The following is a 15824-nucleotide window of genomic DNA, read 5'->3' on the forward strand; positions in this document are numbered from 1 at the left end:
ATAACTCGAAATGGTTCGTGTAATTAAATAGTTGTTACTCGTAGCAGCAATAGTTCACTTTTTTAGGGTTCTGTACCCAAAGGGTAAAAACGAGACCCTATTACTAAGACTCCGCTGTCCATCTGTCCGTCTGTCCGTCCGTCTGTCCGTCCGTCCGTCTGTCTGTCTGTCTGTCACCAGGCTGTATCTCATGAACCGTGATAGCTACACAGTTGACATTTTTCACAGATGATGTATTTCTGTTGCCGCTATAACAACAAATACTAAAAACAGAATAATATACATATCTAAATGGGGCTCCCATACAACAAACGTGATTTTTTGCTGTTTTTTTTCGTAATGGTACGGAACCCTTCGTGCGCGAGTCCGACTCGCACTTGGCCGGTTTTTACTTTACACATATTTATTTATCCGTAGTTTTAAACCCGGACCCAATAAAACCTACACATATAGCCGCGACAATATGTAGTTATATTTATTTGAGCACGAGAGAACCAAGTTATTAGCTACACTTACACATTCATAAATAAGTCACAATTTAGATTCAACCAAATAGACCAGCAAATACAGTGTATTATACCTTGTCAATAGAACATGGCATTTCATTAATCGTATAAACGACCCCTGATTTCAATGTTAAAGCAAAGAATCAACTTCAAACCATTGCTTTAAAACTCTACCATCCTTGCCTAACTATGTTTTTATTTATCTCTACATTTCCTGATTATACATTAAACTCATTCATTACATTAACACTACAAAACAATTAATTATGTAGCATAAATTTGATTACAATTTAGAAACGTGATCAAGAAATGTTTATTTGAGTGGGCAATGTGTATAATTGTTTTTCAATAATGCAATAATTGTTTTTAGAATTTACACGTGCTGCGCACTAATATGAGCTTTAATATTTTAGACATAAAACAAGTTTCTCAAACAAAAAAGTCGGTTAAAAATTAGCGAATACTCGAGCCGACCGGATCTGACCGCCTGCGCCACGATAATTTTAATTTGAATTCGCGCCATTATTTTTCTCGCCTGTTTCAGAACGCGACGTTTTTCAGACGCTCCTCCTTTCATTCATCAGCTTTACAATCAATGAATGTGTTATTTAATAAGTTAAAATGAATGTCTAGATCGTTCCGTCTCTATTGATATTAGTTTTATCAAAAACTGTGCGCTTAATCGCAAATTGGACCTGTATTGTGGTAGGTAATCCAAAACGGCGCCTCCGCCAATCGCGGACTGCTATGCCGTGATATTCGCGCGCACCGATTGGTTGAAAATGACGTGATAGCTATTTTGGTGCTTGGCGAGTACGCGCGCGCGGATCGCGCATGTGTGAGTTGGAAGCTTGTACGCGGATTGTGGGTGTGTGCGTGTGTTGTCGAGGCGCGCGTTGGTCTGTTTACCGAGCGAGGCAGCAGCCGGCGCGCGCACTGAGCACGGTCTCACGTGCTAAACAAGAGTTTCCAGCGCTGCTGAATTGTAATAGCTTTCCATGGTGTTTTCCTTTCAGTTTATCGGTGCTAATTCGTTCCGGGCGTAAACTAAACATTGTGTGTGCCGTTCGGAAACTCCGGGTTTGATTTTCGTGCGGCTAATAAAAATTATACGTGTTTTCGGGCGGATGCGATGAATAAATTTTGCAAATCGAGTCTGTGTGTCGAAAAGTTTCGTGAGAGCTATGCTTTGATCGGTCGACGAGTGGTAGTGGATGTTGTTGGAGTTCTTTTGGTGATATCAGTGAGCTTGAGGCTGTGCAGGCTGTTGCTGTGGCCTCTGGGACTCGGAGACATTAGTGTCGGGATCATCACACACTTGTTACGCCGCGATTCTGCCGGCGTCTGAGGTAAATAAATATACAAAACCTTCTTTCGCTAAGGTGATGTGTTTTGCTTAATTATTAACACCGCTTTTGGTATTTTCTTTCTGCAATCGCTAATCATTCTTATCTTTATTACTTGTATCCTTAACAATCCGCTTCATTTCGTTTTTAGGTAAAACAACATTTATGTACCTAAAGGCTTTGCATGTTTCTATTTTCACATAAACAGTCATTTTACGAGAAAGCTTCAGTAAACATCATGGGACTAAAATCGACAAACTAACAAAATTTCATGGTCACTCACTACAATTAATTATAAATGCATGCTCATATAATTTAAATTTAAATTGTTTCAGTCCGCTTTCGGTTGTTGCCAATCGCTGAAAAAACAGTAGTACCTAGTCTTCAGTAGATAAGAGTCAGTTAGATTTTAACCAAACAGTTTTTCAGAAGTATTTCAGAGATTTCATGAAGTTCATGATTATTGGGATAAATAAATCATCTCTTAATATTTATTTTCTTCTGTATTGCTTTCATTTTGCTTGCAGGTTTTGTTTACGACTAAACACAAATACACTATTGATTCTGGTGAAACTAGTGTTTATCGTTAGGTGATAACCAAAAGTTACTAATTGTAAAGCAATAATAATAATATAGCAATTTAATATATGTATCAATCTTATTTCGGTACTAGTGTGGTAGTAATTAGTGAGTTTTGGTTATCACATGACAAAATTGACTCTATTTAAGCTTAGAACCGATTTTGACAGAACATATTGTGTACTTATGTGTTATATTTTCATAGAAATTTTGATTACATTTCCACAGTCATTGCAAATTCCATGCAGTTAGCTTGGTTTGACACTAGATAGGTATCTACGATAGTTGCCTGCCGCTAATAAGTCTTTGAGACCTGTCATTCCAATAAAATATGTTCCAAAAGTGTAGTTTTAACGGGACCCTATTACTAAGACTCCACTGTCCGTCTGTCTGTCACCAGGCTATATCTCACGAACCGTGAAATTTTCAAAGATGATGTATTTCTGTTGCCGCTATACCAGCAACTAAAAAGTACGAAACCCTCTGTGGGCGAGTCCGATTCGCACTTGTCCGGTATTTTCACACACAATGCATTAAATTGAACTTGTTAAGGGTCTCAAAATAGACTTCTACACGATGAGCAAGAGTAGGTAAATGTTTCACCAACATTTTTTATTTTATTTTAACCAATATTAAAATAATGCGGTTGCTTCAAAAAATTGTCTAGTAAGTAAGTAAGTAAATATTCTTTATTGCGCCAAAATTATACAGAAACTTTTTATACTTTTTAAAAGCTTTTGTTAGAAAGGGACTACCACTTGTATTACAAGCTACAAGCTTTTGATAAACGGGGTACCTATGGAACAAATTTTAAAATAAGCCGAGTAAACGAGCTATTAAACCATTAATCAAATACAAAATAAGTACATTCTATTGTCCAGACTTCAATGAAGAGACCATACGTGACAGGAATGATTTAACGCTAATATTATTATCACGCGGTTGTAATAACCAAGTATGAATAAATTATTTACAAGGCTTTATACATAATTTATGTCATAACCGAAAATTAAAGCTTGAATTTAAGTTTCGCTTTTTCTCGAAATTAACTTTGACGAAGTTGAATCCTTTTGATATTGGTCCTTGAATTTTAAATACTCGTGCTAAAGTACCCAAGTAAGCTTTAACACTAAGAACACAAGTTTCTTTTTAATGAATAGAGTGAAAAACTGAGTCGAGTCTTAAAACAGAGGACTCAAAGGACTTGAGTCTTAACCAACACTAGTATGTACTGTAATTGTAATATGATGCGTCCAGTATATCTCTATACCTATGCGTGAAAAGGCACTTTGTTTTAAATACATATAAAATGAAACAAACGACAAGCAACTGGAAACCGAATAGTCGACAGTCGACACGCACGCCGTGCCGAAAGAACAATGACCAATAGCAAATAAATAATATTTTACGACTAGAAAAACCAAGGGAATTATTGTTTGTGGTCGAAGTGAGATTTCTGTTTGAGTAGGTAACACCAGACATGAATAATTCTTAGAATAATTAAAGGATATGATACGAGTATAACTATTAGAGAGAATGGGGGGCGAAAGGTAACTAATAATCTTATAATGTAAACAAAGTTTTTTGAGAAATATAAGAAAAGCCTAGATTTAAAATGGCAATTAAATTAACATGCCTACCGATAATATCTATCTCTAATACACTTATACTATATAGCGACAAAACCTCAAAGTTGTAGTGCAGTAGACAAAACAATAAGATTTATAAGGGTTTAAGAATGGAATTTTTTTTCTCCAGGCAATAATTTGCGAACCATTATCCTGACCATGATTGCAGACAGGGTTGACGGTGTTTATTTGAACAACTGCTGCCTCATTCATGTGCGCAGGAACTTATAAATATTTAAATCTGTAAATAAATATGTAATACGGAATTGATAATAATAATAATATAATTAATTTTGCTGTTACTAACCGTAGTATAAGATTACCCATAAGCATTACTAACACTGATTGATCCTAGTTGGTCGTTGAATAAAGAAATTTAATTTAATTTAATTTAATTATGATATGAATTTGAACGGCTCATTTATAAGGAAGATTTCGCATAGTTTCAATACATTGCGGTGCTTGATAGATCGATGAAACTGTCTGTGCCACAGTATTCAGCAATGTACCAAACGAATTCTGACATCTTGTCTAAATTTTTACTCGTAGACCCAAGTCTTTGGTCCATTTGGACGTTTCTAGGAACGAAGAGGGGAAAACGAAGTTTAATTATAATTCTTTGAAGCCAAGTTGAGAAATTAAGGATCTTTTGGATTTACCAACTGACTTTGGCCTCATTTAATTATGCGTTTCTGAATTCTGACAATAGGAGTAATGTCGCTGAACAATTAAAAGACCTAAAAATAAAGTGGCAAGTGTCTAGGGTCAAGCTATATTTGGCGAATGGCCTCGTGTTCCTTTTAAATTTATACTCGTTTTTAGACCACTTATTACATATGCCACTACTTTGGGAAAATAAAGTAAATAGATACTCATAATCTTATATTAACATTTGAAAATTTCTTAATTTATGGACAGTACGCAATAAAAAAAGCTAGTCGCTGGCACTAAAAACATCTTACATCTAGACCAGACTCTACTACTGCAAAAAAATCTGTATCACAATCTTCGCACCTTCGATAACTAAAATGAAAATAGTAATTCCAGACCAAATTCCTGTTCCAAATAAAATTTACACACCGAATAGCGGTAATAACTATAATAAATTTATATTTTATGCCCCTTTTGCAGCAGCCTTTATCCAAAATCACGTACATCTTTATGAGCTATAGGGACAGCTATGTCCAAAGTTTTACCCTTCGTTCTGTGGTATGTTATCCTGATAATCCTGACCGTATTGCGCATTTTCACCTGATTTTATTGCACCGACTTCATTTTATAAATGTACCAATATCCATTAACATAAACCCCAATATCACAATAAAACAATCCATTCAAAAAAAGAAATTCGTAATTTACGTCGAGAACGTGACATATGCAACCGTTTCGCGAAGTTGGACAGTTCATGAATGGTCCTGCGCCCACGCGGCTGTTTTTATAGGCCACGGCTCGAAAATAATTGTTTTAACAGTACTGTCCTCGGTCGCAATAGAGGTCAAGCGTGCATAGTGCACGAAGACAGGATAAAAGGAATGTTCTGAATTTGATATTTTTTATCTACGATGATCTCTGATGCGCCTATGGTCGCGTTGATTAAACGATAGAGCCATGACAAATCATTCGCCTGTTAGTAAAAAAATATGAAGGAAGGATACTTCTTCACCTAGTTCTTCTCAGTCGTTGTCGTGTCGTTGAAATTTATAGACAGACCTGGACATAGACTTAGATTTATGGTAGTTTTGTTGGTGGCATTTCGGAAAGTTCTGTTAATGCTGAACACTGTCAGAATGTTTCATCCTTTTTAACAATAATACTAGTAATGTAACAATTTTTTAAGCATATACCTATATTTCATTTTATTATTCTTAGTGCCATAAAATCTGTTATTGACATTAGAAATCATTATATAATACAACTATCAACTAATTTAAAGTTATTGTCCAATATTGTACATATTACATAAATCAATCTTTAGATTTAAGATAATTGCCGTGCGTGCCCTACCAGGGCCCATGTGAAACAGACTATTATGTCACACCTGTGTACCTACCATGGATGCAATAAATATACGACCACTCATAATTTGTATTCGTGACATGCCCTTTGATGAAATGTTTCTACTGCTTTCCTGTTGCTGATAACACACACTAATCAAGGTCACTTGGCATTGTTTTTTCAATCAGCTGGTTATTTTCTTAAGTATTACCACATATTATATTAAAATATGTGCATCCTTTCACGCCAAGCAAGCTACAATTGAATGTATGCATAGCATTGTAATTGAAATGCAAATTTGGTCCATTTCTGCAGTTGCAGTGTATTATGTTATAAGTGCACGTTGATAAGCGCTCACCGACAAGGCCTCGGCGAGAATGAATGGATGATAATTAGACATGTTTGTTTTTAACTTAACACACTCATACGTACACACACATAGAGCTGCGGACACGGAACTCACATGATGTTTGAACGTCTGAGTATATACAATTTGGGAGTTTTTTGTACAAATCAAAACGTATGACAAAAATTATGTATATTCAAATTTGCATCTACGCTATGTAACTATATGTATTATACATTCATAGAAAAATAGGCGTTAAACATACACTTATAAGGCCAGTATTACCTTCACACATACTTTGCGGCTATAGTGGCTATCGTGAGAATCATTTGTTCAAAGTTTTGTTATTTTTTATCGAAACCAACACTTAATCACTTCCTACAGCTCAAAGGGCGGAAGTCAGGCGTTTAAAGAAATAATAAATTAACGCATTTGGGTGTTTCAATTTGAAGCCTCTCGTGCCCTTGACAGAAGGTCAATTTGGAAGCGTTTGGATTTGATACACGGTTACAACACACGTTATTAAATGCTATGAACGTTTGTTTACATCTTAGTTGTTGTGTATTCGTTAATTCTCAAGTAGCTGTCGAACACTTCACATGTGCCGAAGGACGTTTAGCGTCTACGTAGAAACAGTCACCTATCTTATCATTATCCAATAGTTCATACATTGTCCGTTTATTAGCAGTTAGCACCTATTACTGTGAATTATTAATGACATTAAATACACTATAGTCAATTATAATTAATGGTTCAGTTACTTCAGGAAAGGGAATATACATATATTAGCTACATGACTCATTTTGGTCTTTAAGCAATTCCGAGAAACAATTTTATTTATTTAACACCATGAAGCATGTTTTATATGCACTAATGTACATACCTACACATTACAATTTCAGTATACAATAACCATATCAAATTAGACGTCTTTCTATGCAACGAAACTTCTCGCTTGTATGACACCCGTGGCGAGACACGTTTAAAAGGGGCGGTTCATTATATCGTACGTCAATTGAAAATAATTCTTAAAATATTTTATCGATTTTATCTTGTTATTCGTTGCGATATGGTTGCGATATTCTGCTAAGCCGTCTTTGAAACTAATTAAAGGATTTTACTATTCTTACTAAACTGTTATAAACCTATACCATTAACAGACTATCTTCTAAGCGCGTCTACCTACTAAAGAGACTGCTTTACAATTTTTTCTAACAACTATTGGCCCTTGGCTGACAGCGTGAAGAACAACAAAAAATATTTGTACGAATCTTACTTTCAATGAACAACGTGACTACATCCACTAATGTATTTAATACTCCATCGCATTACCATAGCCTTTAGCGTTATCTTAACATTTTCAGTCGAGTTTATGGGACGTTTTATCTCGGAAAATTTGCACTTGCAAATGGCCGTCCGTTGAGCTGACCTGGGGTATTATAGCCATCGTTTATTAATCTTAGGCGACTCGAACGCTCAACATAACCAGTGTATAAACCTTCCCTGATGTAAATATTTTCTAAAGCTCTGGAGGTAGCAGTTACACTGGTCGAGTTGAAGACTCGACTGGCCCGCGCTCGGTAAGCAAAGAAAACGCACGACCTGCTTGCGAGATCTCAAATATTGGCTCTCCGAGCAAACAACCTTATCCGTCCGTTTACTTCGTTTATATGGTCAGATACAGCTGTGTAGTGTTTTATAGCTGTGGGGAATTAGCGCACGTGATTTTTGGATTAAGTAACCTGATAGGTTTATAAAAAAATACCTAGCCAGTTATTAAATTTAATTTGACTCTTTCTTACAAATCGGTATATGTCTGCAGTCTGCGCATAACGCAATCTTTGATTTGCTGTGATCCCACAATATTTTAGCTTCGTATACATATTTAAAAATCTTGGTTTCTAGAACTCTTTTCCTGTAATTCAAGCCTTAATCCACATTCTTATTTTAATTAGCAAATCATCCGCTACCAACACCTACCGTAAATGCTTGATATTGCTTGACCCTGCCCCGATAGTTGCCACCTTCAAATTAATTTCCTATAGAGGTGAAAAGTAGGATGCCATCTACACTTTATAATTAGGATAAATCTGACATCTTCTATTTTTCTTGTTTTGATTTATAAATCAAAACAATATTTTCTTACAAAAACAATGTTGAACTTGAAATTGTCACAAATGAACGTCTCGTTAGACTCGTTAGAGTCTCAAGGCCTCAATTTCTGGCTGCGGCGGAAGCATACGCCAGCTGTAGCCCAAAACGCTTAAATAATACAAAGACTCACTTCAGAATGCATATATTTTATTTTCAACCGTAACACTTTATGTTCAAGGTTCAATATTTAATGAAAATTTTCGAGAGTTACTAATTAGTGTCTTAAAATTTTATTAAATGTAAAAAGTCTTATCTCAGGACGAGATTCTTCGCAGTTATGTCCTTATTAAGGTGTAAGTACAAACAATCGCTTTTTAATTCTTCATCTTGCGTAATCATGCTGATTCTTTTTTATCATTATCTGTGGGTGGACGTTTTTACCTGACTTCTGGAAGGGTGATATTAGCTGTTTATGGAATGTTTGTGTCTTGTGTACCACTGTAGCGTCAAAACTTTGGTGAATGAAGTGTCGAGTTAATTAATTCGTTTTTTTTATGAAGCGGGTGTCATAATTTATAAAAAGAAAAGTTATGCCTGTTTTGAAAAAACATCAACTGATTTGTATATCAGTTGATGTTTTAAATTACGTTATTATTACAAGCTTTAATTTAACTTGCCCTGCTAGTACCTATGTATGTTGTTTTGTTAGTTAATTAGTTAGTGTGGGTCAAATCTTTTAAGCTAAATTTAACCCACTTCCCGATTTCCAATTGAGCTGAAAATTTGCATACATATGTAAGTCGGGTGACAATGCAATATGTATTATGGTACAATCGAGCTGATCTGAAGATGGAGACAGGAGGTGGCCATAGGAACTCTGTGATGCAACTGTGATGAACAACGCAACCTAATTATGTTTGTTTGGGGTTTTCATAGTTGTCTCGGTGAGTATATTAGTTGTCTGAAATGCCTGTGGTAAGAAAAGTACATTCAGCGTTATTGCTTGTAACAAAAATTAAATTTTTGCCAAAAACATATTAGTGTTCATTTACAAAAACTGCTTTTTATGGGAAGTAAAGTAAAAAAGTGAACATATTTTTTTTTCTTAATTACCTATTGTTCAATTACGTTCTAGATAGCAAGCGTTACTACTGGACTTCTTTAGAAAGTTTAATACCTACTATGTAGCTAGCAATAAAACGAGCCAGTGATGTCTCCAAATTTTGACCAACATTGTATTAAGCAGGTATCGTAACACCGGGTACGAAAGTCATTAATTTACTGCCTTTTCATATGACAGTGTACCGCGTAATTTCGTTTATTTTCGGACAACCCACTTTTAGGACATTTATCAGATCGTGCCAGGACTTGACGTGTTATAGGCCATTATTTAAGACCCTGTCGCGTTTAGCTTTACTTTTCAAGATCCGAGATCTAATATAAACATCATCAGGTGACATTGTGTTACTACTTTATCGCGGTGATGTAAAATGAGAGTCACTTTTATTTGATTTAATGAAATTTAGTAATAACCGGCAAACTTAAACAATTTACTAATTTCCATTCGAAATGCATTAAAATCATAGCTAGTTAAAATGGACAGATGTAAGATGTGCAAGTTGGAAAAGTGCTCGTAAAGTTTCAGAACAATTTCACAGAAAACAAAGGAGACTTTCATTTTGGAAATGAAATATTTCGATTCCCAAAAAAAAATATGAGAAGCTTGGAATTTTTTCCATGTGGAAATATCGCAATCTTGGAAACTTTCCGATGGCACATCAGTGCACAATATGGAAAATTTCCTGAAACATCTGCAACATGAAAGGATTCTAATGTCACAAGCTGTTAAAAATAATAAATAAATGCCACTAATTGGCCTCAATACCGAGCCAAGACGACATGACTGACATGAGTGAACGTATCAATCAGAAAACGTGTCAAATTTCCTATCACTGTAGTAGTTTATATGTAATAAAGTATAGGTACAAAGAGGTAATAAATTCGCGATAGACCCGATTTTAAATGTGTTCAAAACGCGAAAGTTTTAAATGTTATATAGGTAAAACCAAAACCTAAACCATTTTAAGGTGAGTTCGGCAAAGTTACGGACATCGGGTAAGATCGTATGATTCAAATTTCCGCCTATTGTGGGGTATTTTTTTAATGCTGGCAAGGTGATGCGATGCGCCATTTTGTTCCGCACCCCTCTTCAGTCCGCACTTGTTGCTCTGACAGACTAGACGCGTGTTTTGTGCCGTTAAGTAGAAAAGTTCAAAAAATGTGTTTTTATTTTCCATCCGGATATACCCTCCGCCAGTTTTTTTGGAATAACTGGTAAGTTTAAGCGTTATTTGTTTCTTTTACAGATTGCATGTTATTTTTATTAAATTTGTGACAAATCTGTATATTTGGAATTCTGATACGATGCCTGTAGGCCAAGATCCGGTCTTACCCGAAGTGGTAAAAGATCGGATGCAAATCATCCGATCTTAAATTCTCAGGAATGCTCAAACTTTATACGTGTCACCACGATGCTTGATTAAATTTCTCTAACAGACGTATATAGTGGTGTTTTTTTTTATATAACCGCAAATTACAATCTAAGCGTCTAATATTGCACGCTTAAGTAGGTAACTGATCTCTTTATGAATAAATAATTATAAATATTTTTATTTACCTATCTGCTGTAATTATGAAGAGGTAGGTTTATTTTTTTGTTGATTATTATTATTATTTTAATAATGTTAAAGAAATATAATGGTTTCTTGAAATATTATTGTTGTGTTGATTAATCAATTCTTACTTGGTTTAAAATGTTTGCTTATCAAAGCGAATTGGCCTGTTTGTAAGATCGAGAGATGTTTTCTCACACGAAATCATACTCGTAGTTATGTGAGATGGCGTTGGAAAGTTTATTAAGTACCTATAGACTGATATTACTGCAATTGATTAAGTTTTGGTCGTATTAATTCCTCCACTTTCATATTATTTTACCCTTATGTCCTATTTTATCACCCTCTTTCAACCTACCGCGCTTAAGGTGTCAATGAACCTACGTGGTTCATTGACCCACATGGGTTCATTGACCCCACACCTAAAAGTTTGACAACCACAATTTCTTGAAAATTGAGCGCATGGTGTAAGATCGGACGGAAAAAATGCAAAAAAAAAGAAATGGGTCGGATATGATAGCCCGAATTACTGCTAGGCCAATTCTTCTATATATGAATCGGTGAGTAAAACCGGTTATTTTGCAATGGTAAACTTTATGGTACCGGCAATAGGGCCGAACTTATAGGCCCGTCCGTTCTTACACCACCAGGTAAAAAAAGAATGCTGTCAATTTATTTTGTTTCCTATATTTAAACACTCATTACACGCTCACTATGACGTTTAGAAAGATAATAAAATTCAATTATATAGAGCATTTCATTATTATCAATTCTGTACTTAAATCATGTCCGTACCCTATCCAAAAGCTGAGAAAAAAAAAAAAAACAACATCATCTCAACCCACCTAAAATCGTCCGAAACTTAGCCGAACTCACCTTACTTTATTGGTATGCTATCTATTTGACACATAAATTTACTGTAAAAGTCACAAGTTATTTAACTATTTCAACAGTAATACTTTTACATGGATGACATGTGATGACATGGTTTTGCCCATTTTAACCTAACATATAAAACAAATGTTAACAGTCTACGTATTTTATTTATATGGTAGATAAAAATCTTAGATGCCTCTTTGGGACTAAGGCATATGCACAGAAGAGATTTGAGACATCGGTCAACCAGCCAAGCACTATTAAATTATTACAGCCGAAATAATCATATGAGTCATAGAGAGGCAGAGATGACGAAATTTTGATTTCCGATTTTTGTGGTAGGCCCTCTGGAGTCTTTATCAGGCCACAAGTCGGGCTCAGAATGCACCTTTTTATGGCCGACTTTGAATAGTCTGCTGTAGGCTATTTCGCTAGTACCTAAATCAGAAAAATGTAGACATGTCTGTGTAGGATTGAATCGCTACGCCGCCACTGACCTGGAGTCCTAATCAGGCCACGGGTCGGGCTCGGAATGCGACTTCTTATTGGCGATTCTGATATACAGTCAGCCTTTAGACGCCTATTTTAGTAATATAATTCACCTTAAAAAAACCCAATTTAGAAGTATTTTACTTAAATTATTCCCGATCAGAATATGAACCCACGAAAAATAGTCTAATCGTAATTTCTCCTATATTAAACAATTACCTAAAATACTAAAGACTATGTGAATTAACTTTCAAGCGCGCGGTTGTTTTATGCGATAATGTATGAAAAATGACAATGCGCTTACCGCGTAAAACAATATAGTGTCATTAGATTATCTAATGTAAAATACATTTTTTCCCACGTTCCGTTGACCGCACGCGTTTATCGCATAAAGCAACCGCGCGCTTCAATGTTCTAATTAGCACCGCACACTTCATTCTTCAAAAAAGGTGTGTACCTACAAATTTTTGAGGTCAGGAATACGAATGTTGCACCCCTGGAATTGCTAGTGTGTTATATCCACCATCAGGTCTACCGATGTGTTGTCGGAAAGCTTCCAAAATAGCAAAATTTCCACATGGAAAAATTTCGGAGTTTTCTCATATTTTTTTCATAGAAGAAATTTCATAAAAGTACACACATAAAAGTTTTCCTGACATTTCCTAGAACTTCCACACCGCTACGCTTATTCGCAACCGTGATCCGACGTATTAAAAAAAAAACCATTGTATCACACTCTTATTCAAATGAATGAATAGCTCGTACTGACTGTACCGCAGCCTTGCAAGCCATTTAGCCGTTTTTATTTGGGATTGTAAAACGTTTGCTCTCGTTAAATGGTTATTAGCTCGAATTACCGGCGGCCGTGATTCTATACGTGATAATTGAATATATATGTTGATCAAAGCGTTACTTACCCTGTGGGAGTAAGGTGACATTGACATGACTAGTACGAAATGTAAGCCAACAAAATATATGCGAGGGAGGATGTCCTACGAATATATTTTATAAAAAAAACATACTAATAATGCTACGACCTATAATTATAAAATTGGAGGTTTATATCGCTATTCAAATGAATTAAAAGGTCCGTAGTTAAAAAGATATGTAACCTCCTCCCGGAATTAAAGTTCGTTTTGGTTGCGTGGGATCGAAGAGAAATTATTTACATGGCCGTAGGAACTGGCCGTAGCTCCCTGCCGAGGTTTTCCCGAGGGTCTACAGTATTTCAGTATTCCTGATAGGGCTCTTTAAAAAAGGAGTGTACAGGTTTTTAAAGGGTCAGCAACGCGCATGTAACACCTCTGGAGTTAATATAATTAATATTGAAATTATGAAAAAAAACTACTATGTATAGGTATATTAATTGAATGTTGAGCATTAAATTGGCACTTAATGATGCGGATAGATATAAATGTGCACTGTGAATCTCTCCGTATACCTACAAGGTCAGATAAAGATACTTATAATCAACATTCAATGAGAGGTTTTTTGCAATACCCAAGTTTATTTAAATCTACTATATACTCGTTCGTACAGTCACTATCAGATATATCGGAGCGGCCGAGGTGCTCAAAAATATCTGAACACGCACTCTAACGCCTTGACAATAGAGGCGTGTTCAGATATTTGTGCGCACCTTGGCCGCTCCGATGTATCTGATGGGCGACAGTATCATCGTTAACATAGTTAACTGATTGTGATCAGTTATGGCAAGGAGATAAGTCAATGTGTTGCTTTTAATACTAATGTACATTTTGAAATGTTTAATACGCATAAGGATGCCGGTGTGCCCTATACGAATAAGGATGCTTTTCTGATAGTAAGTGACATCGATGATCGAGCAAACTTGATCAAGCGTATCAACGCCTTTGAGATATGGTGTTGGCGCCGGCTTTTACGGTTACATTGGACAGCTAGGGGTACTAATCAGTCCATATTGGAAGAGCTACGCATAAAACGCCGATTGTCAACAATATGCCAGGACCTAATACTCATCTACTTCGGACACCTCTCACGTCGCTCCTCGGATAGCCTGGAGAATGTTATAATGACGGGTAAAGTTGAAGGCACCAGACCTCAGGGCCCTCCTCCTACTAGATGGTGTGCTCAAATCACTGCACTTATGCAATTAAAACTGCACGAGGCCATGCGCTTGGCGAAGAATAGAAGCCTATGGAGGACATGATGTCACGATCCTCAGCATTGAGGGACCGACTGAAGAAGAAGTAAGTGACAATTTAATTTTGACAACTTGACAGGCTGAAAAGGAAAGTAGATGTGGGTTGCTCAAGCAGTTCAATATTATTTACTATATAGACTCATGCTAGTGCATAAGCCTGATACTTGGTGAATTGGCGCAAAGACTGAACAGCCCAAGTGGGTCGATAGAACTCTAAATTGCAATAAAAACTAAGCATTCGATCATTAATTGTGTAATTATCGCTAGGTTCAAACGCGCCGGCGTCGCGACGGTAAATATGTCTTGTCAACTAGAATAGGTTAAGTGCGACAATTGATGAGCAAAGTTGGAGCCTAATTTAGTGCTTTTATAGTCCATTTTTGCTTAGATGTGTGTAATGGTTTGGTTAAGGCTCGGGAATTTGTAAAGGCGAACGGTTTCAGGGGGAGATTAATGATTTAATGACTTCAACAGATCTGGTTGTGACCTTGTTTATGTAACGCTGTAAAGTTTGTTGCTATAGAGTTTAATATCGCAGATAGATTCTATAAATTTTATTAGCTGTAGTACATGTTAGGCTATAGATAATAAGCTAAAGTAGTAAGCTAACTAACGGTTGTCGCATTTTAGCAATAAGATCGCCTATTGTTACCTCTACTTGAATTGCTGTTTTTTTTTCTGTATTATTTTGTGCTATTGATATATATTTAAATTGTATGGGTAAAATTAACAGGTTTAACTCATAACTAAATTATTTTGTAACTGTATATTTTATCAGCTTATAAGAATACTGAAATATCGCGGAACTTAACAGTAAAAAATACAATTTCATTGGGCATATCAGTTCTTGAAAACTTGTTATAAAAGAAACAAATCACAAATAATAATCTAAATTGGTTGATTTTCAATGAAAATATGGAACTAAGAATAGTCAAATATTGTACAAATTAATTTTAAACATTGAACGAGATGACAACTGCGGCATAAATAGAATTTATAAACACCAAATCGAAAATTAGGTTTACCTAAACTAAAGCCCAGACTGTCAAGGTCGCAATGAAACCCATTGTGTTTAATTCAATTACATCTGTTATTCATGCCACGAACTAAA

The 15824-nt window shown here is 35.7% G+C and overlaps 1 protein-coding gene across 1 annotated transcript in view; it reads left to right on the forward strand.

Moving 5' to 3' along the window:
- The first annotated feature begins 1390 nt into the window (after positions 1-1390).
- LOC134747833 (activating transcription factor 3) overlaps positions 1391-15824 on the forward strand; it is a 69459-nt gene continuing 55025 nt past the window's right edge. The window contains exon 1 of the mRNA XM_063682474.1: positions 1391-1855. The gene's annotated coding sequence lies outside the window, so the exon portion shown is untranslated. The remainder of the gene's footprint in view (positions 1856-15824) is intronic.

The sequence above is a fragment of the Cydia strobilella genome, chromosome 15 (assembly GCF_947568885.1).
Source record: "Cydia strobilella chromosome 15, ilCydStro3.1, whole genome shotgun sequence".
NCBI classification, from domain to species: Eukaryota; Metazoa; Arthropoda; class Insecta; order Lepidoptera; family Tortricidae; genus Cydia; species Cydia strobilella.